Source organism: Vipera ursinii (assembly GCF_947247035.1).
Source record: "Vipera ursinii genome assembly, chromosome: Z".
NCBI lineage: Eukaryota > Metazoa > Chordata > Lepidosauria > Squamata > Viperidae > Vipera > Vipera ursinii.
In genome coordinates, this window is record NC_139517.1 from 42038381 (window position 1) to 42044380 (window position 6000).

A 6000-nucleotide genomic window follows, 5' to 3' on the forward strand; every position below is an offset into this window, starting at 1 on the left:
CAATGTGCTGAACTTTAAACATTGGTTAGCAATAAACAGTTAGGGAATACATTTAATATGTGATTGACTAGTTCCCATTTTTAGAAATGGCTAGGTTCTCACAGTTAGCATATAAACCACATTTTAGCCTACTTAACATATTATCTGAATGCAGGATCTGAAGTTCTGGTGATTTTTAACAGAGAACTAGACAACTGTGATCTGTTGGGTCATTGTTTGAAAGATATTTCCTTAACTAAACTAAGAAGTAATATGGGCAAGCAAAAAAGCAGTGTAAGAGTGACTTGCAACATCCTGCCAGCTTTCCAATTTACTTTCCTTGTGGGAAGCTGGCAGGGAGCATTGGAAACAATGATCACATTGACAACTTTGCCAATTTTCAATCCCACGGAAGTAATGATTCCCAGATTTTGGATGGATTCTTTAGGATAACTCATTTGAGGTAAATTGATTCAAAAAGTGTTGCCCTGTGATGTAATAACTGAAGGTTACAAACAGTAGAGTTTTAGTAATATATAGATTCTTAACGTTTCCCTATATAATAATTGTCAGAGTTCTTTGAAAGGATACATGAAATACCAGCATGAAGTAGTTAAACAAACAGATTAATATACAGGTAGCTCTTGAGTTACAACAGCTTATTTAGTGACTGTTTGAAGTTACAACAGCCCTGAAAAAAGTGATTTATGACCATTGTTCACATGACCATTGTGGCATCCCCATGGTCACATGATCAAAATTCAGATGCTTGGAAATTGACTCAAATTTATGACGGTTGAAGTGTGCTGGGGTCATGTGGTCACTTTTTGCCATCTTCTGACAAACAAAGTCAATGGGAAAGCTAGAATCACTTAACAACCATGTTACTTAACAACGATAGTGATTCATTTAACAACTGTGGCAAGAAAGGTTGTAAAATGGGGCAACATTCACTTAACTGTCTTGTTAGCAATATAAATTTTGGGCTCAATTGTGGTCATAAGCCAAAGTCTTCCTAAATCATCTCCCCGCCCTCCTCTGCTTTTACCGTTCAGGGTACTTGAATGAGTCCTAACTAAAACAATGATTTGCTAGCAGACTCCAACAAGAGCCAAGTTCAGCTGAACAATGTGCACATTTTAAAGGTACCATTGATTTTATGCTGAATATATTTCTCATCTAATTCCACACTGGCTTGAGCCCCAGCATTTGTTATTTCAGGAAAATAAGAATTACAATTTTTATTTAAGAAGGCTCTCATATAAATAATTATTTTCTTTTCTGGCTATTCTACGTGGGGAAATGGTAAGTCATCTAGCACAAAATTCTCCATCAAGGGACTTGCTTTCCCTCCCCCTTTGGCAGGGTTTGGAGGAGGGAGGTACTTGAAGAGCAGTTTGCCTGACTATTTCAGCTTCCAATGCAGAATGGATGTGAACTCCTTGGGAAACATACAGAAACTGTATCCTTCTCCCATCAACAAGCCAAAGGGGTGGGTTGAAACACGTCATGCCCTCCACAGTTCAAAAAGAGAAAATAAGTTAACTTGTTCTCCATTAAGCACTTAAGTTAATCAAATCGTGCCATAACTGGGAACAAAGATCTTCCTTTTTAGTGAAGCCTCAATGCACCACAACATTTGGGTAATGTTCTTGCACTTTTGATCCAATAATATCAAATCATATAAACGGAATATCAGTAATATTCAGACAAGAAATAACATTCACCCAATATAAAAACAGTTCATTTACTTTCCCTCTTTCCCCAGGATTTCAAATTGATCTTGGCCTCAATCCTAAATTCATCCTTCAAACATATAGTAAACAATACAGAGAAGAGTGTCTCTGAACGTGGACAGATGTCTCTTTTGGCCATTATTTGAAGTAGCAGCTACTGGACGACCTAGTTGACTTCTGAGACTTCCAGGTCAAGAGGATACCAGAAGGCTTGAATTCTTACTTGATGCTTCCACAGATGAAATACAGATTCAGAACATATCCTACTTTCTAACTACTGCCCTAGCAAATAACATATGTCCTTTCGTGTAGCCCACTGTGTGGCCTGTGTTTATATTTAGAGTGATAGATGAAGACGCCCAGAGCTGGGGTATTTCTGCTTTTAAAGCCAAGATTCAAGTCATCCTGTGAAGCATGAAGAGGATGGAGTCTTACCACTTTATAAGCCCTAAGCAGCTTCTTTGACATCTCAGCCATGTCCTTTACCTCTTCTTGCACGCGCAGTTGGTCCACAGACACCCCTTTCCCCCTCCCAAACTCTCTTCTATTTTGCCCTCTCCCCGCTTCCCCCCCCACACACACATCCTCATGCCCTTCTTTTCCACATTGTAGCATTTTGACCTGTTTAACCACCAGGGATTTAAAGGAGGAAGATAGCTTTTTGCTTTGTTTTTTTTGGGGGGGGGCACACATAGCCAAGCATTCCTCCTGCCAAAGATGTGATAGCAGCAGCAACAGCAGTAGCAACACATAATTTGCCCCAGGGCAGTCAAAGCCAGGCATGAATAATCAGCCATGCAAGAAGACATGGAAGTTAAGGAACTCATCCTGTACCAGGGACAGAAAAGAGCAGAAGATGATCCGTGAGGCATGAAAGCTGCCAGCCAGCAACTGGGATTTTGTTGCCTACTTACTGTTTGACGGTGTGAGCAATATCCCACCAAAGACCCTTTTAGGGTCCAATTTTCTTTCCCTTCTAACTGACTTCGGGAGAGGGAGCTTGGAGACGAGCTGTGCCTGTTGGCAGAACAGCTGCTGTTGCCTTCAAATGGTCATGGTGAAACCTGAGGCCCTCAAGCTTCTTCAGGTAGCATCCTCCTCTCTCTCAGCTTTGGCACTCACTCCTCTGGGCAGCCAGTCAAGTATCAGATAGTCCTGTAACTCGGCTGCTCTACTTTGTAATGTGCCTAGATGGTACAGCCTTCCACGAAGGCTCCCAAAAGGAATATGTTTCTCTACCCTATCAAAAAGGAAAATATATACTGCTCAAAAAAATAAAGGGAACAGAAAATAAGACATCCTACTATTAAATATAGCACACTGTGTTGTTTAAGTATTCCCTTTATTTTTTTGAGCAGTATATTTGGGGATGGTGGATTTTGTTTCCCTTTAAAACCAAGTGCTTTCTACCCTCTCCACTCCCACTTGCTCTTTTAAAACTAATGAGGCAATTGAGGAAGACAGTCTTCTTATTTCTAGTAGCTCTTGTTAAATATTTGGTTTTTGAAGGCATTAAGCGAGACAAGGTGTTCAAACAGCAACAAGTTTATTTCAACTCAGAACAGAGCAGAAGCAAGCAAATAGCTGCTTTGCAGCTATTTATACAGTTGGCCTCTAGGCGGCGACTAATAGGTTTAAAGTAACAGTTTTCCTGCCCCAAACCTACTTAACAGCCTGGAGACAGCAAGTCTAGCTTAGTACAGCAACCGTTACATAACACATAGAAAGTAGGTCAGCCATTAAGCAAACAGTCAGACATAAAGCAAGTGAATTAAACAGATAAGACCCATACATTACACCCCTTCCCCCTAGATAGCACAAACTCTCACTTGTTTAACATAATATTGCAGATACTTAGGCAGCCTTCGTGACTGTTCATGGGTTACAGGGATCGCCCAGTCTACCTGCTTGCCTGCCAGGCTGAGTAGATCAGGGCTCTGAGGTTCAGTGGAGTCACAGTGACTCGAGTCCCTTTGGCAGGCCAGTCCTAGTCAGGCCAAACCAAAGTCCAATTATGCAGAGAAGTCTGCAGGACTGACTCTCAGCTCAGTTTGTATGTCCAGATCAGCGGAAACAGTGTCTGTGTTTGGAAGAGAAAGTAGGTCAGCCATTAAGCAAAAAGTCAGACATAAAGCAAGTGAATTAAACAGATAAGGCCAATACATTACAGCTCTGATCTCTGTAGGTGCTTCCCCATTGTATCTCTTACTCCTGCACAAGTGTATAGAACCTTATCTATAGTATAGACAATAAAGTGGACATAATACTATAGATAATATAGTATAGTGGACATGGTATACTTGGATTTCAATAAAGCATTTGACAAAGTAGCCCACAACCTACTTCGTAGCACGTTGGAAAACTATGGAATAATCAGCATCATCACTAAATGAATTCATAACTGGCTGACAAACCTCACTCAGCTTGTAGTCCTTAATGGAACTATATCAACATGGAGGGAAGTAAGTAGTGGGATACCCCATGATTCTGTCTTAGGCCCAGTAGTCTTCAATATCTTCGTAAATAATTTAGATGAGGGAATAGAAGAAGAACTCATCAAATTTGCAGATGACACCAAGCTGACAGGAATAGTCAACACCCAGAACATAGGCTCAAGATCCAGAAGGAGCTCAACAGACTTGAACACTGGGTACTATCCAACAAAATGAAATTCAACTGTGAGAAAAGTAAGATTTTATTCTTAGGCAAGAAAAACCAAATGTACAGATATATTTGGTGGAACCTGTGTCAGTACTAACAACTACAAATGGGATACAGGAGTCCTGATAGACAATATGAACCAACAGTGTGCAGCAGCAGCAGCTGCCAAAAAAGCCAATGGAATCCTAGCCTGCATTAACAGAAGGATAGAATCATAATCATATGATTAGTACCACTTTATAATGCCTAGGTAAAACAATGCTTGAAATATGACATCCACAACAAATGAGAAAACCCTAACAAATTTCAAGGGAGATTTTGGTTAGCTTTAAAGAAGATTTAGAAATGATTTGGGCATGGAATAATTAGGGGTTTGATTGTGTGCTATCAAATCACTGTGGCCTCTTAGCAACCACACAGACAGATTTTCTCCATGATGATCTAACCCTAAGCTGGTCTTTCTACTTTTCCAATTGTGCACTCTTTGCCACTGTAACTGAGTCTATTCACCTTGCTGAAGGTCATCATCCTCTTCTTCTCTTTCTTTCCACTCTTCCCCAGCATTAGCATCTTCTTCAGATAATAATAACAATAACAATAACAATAACAATAACAATAACAATAACAATAACAATAACTATTATTATTATTATTATTATTATTATTATTATTATTATTATTATTATTATTATTATTATTATTAAATTTGTATACCGCCCTTCTCCCGAAGGACTCAGGGCAATGAACAGGGCAATAAATACTAAAATACAAAGATACAAAAATTAAGAAAAGATTAAACATAATGCCCTATGCAATACAACAATAAATTACAATACATTAAAAACAATAATAAAACCCAAACCCATCAGACCAGGCTGGCTTGTTCAAACAAATAGGTTTTTAGATCACGTCGGAAGGAGCGGAGGTCGGGAGCCATCCGGAGCTCAACCTGTAAACGGTTCCACAAATCCGGCGCACCCACAGAGAACGCCCTCCCCCTGGGGGTCACCATTCGGCATTCTCTGACCGGTGGCACCCTGAGGAGGCCCTCTCTGTGGGAGCGCACTGGGCGGAGGGAAGTTGATGCTGGCCGCAGGTGCTCCCTAAGGTACTCCGGACCTATGCCATGTAGGGCTTTAAAGGTCATTACCAGCATCTTGAATCTCACCATTATGCAATGTTTCTGAAATGGAATAATTTGAGTTTGTGTCTCAAGTAAGAACTTTGGCTTGATTTGTTCAATAATCCAGAAATGTATTTTCTGGCTGTCCACAGTATTCTCAGGAGTCTTCTCCAATACCAAAGCTCACAAGCATCACTACACTTCTTATTCTTATTCTTCAAAGTCCAGTTGCCAAAATATTTGATTCCACTCAGTGAAAAATAGGGTATGCCTATTTATTCCATGTAATAAATGAAATTGTGACATCATAAATATTTGCATACCTCAACATTATAATTGCAACCATACCTCAATACAGCGTCTGTACTCTTAACCAAAGAGTAGCATGGCTGTTTTCCTAGCTGGTGTATTTGGAGAGACTGTCTACCTTCACCCACACACTGAATCAAAAAAAAAAAGCCAACCACACTTTAGCCTGTTATATTGCTGGAACCCAGTACA

General features: G+C 40.0%; 1 protein-coding gene across 1 annotated transcript in view; it reads right to left on the reverse strand.

Moving 5' to 3' along the window:
• Positions 1-2693, reverse strand: part of SCN4A (sodium voltage-gated channel alpha subunit 4) — a 120738-nt gene extending 118045 nt beyond the window's left edge. Inside the window, exon 1 of the mRNA XM_083378987.1 lies at positions 2630-2693. The gene's annotated coding sequence lies outside the window, so the exon portion shown is untranslated. The remainder of the gene's footprint in view (positions 1-2629) is intronic.
• Between the last annotated feature and the right edge of the window lie 3307 nt (positions 2694-6000).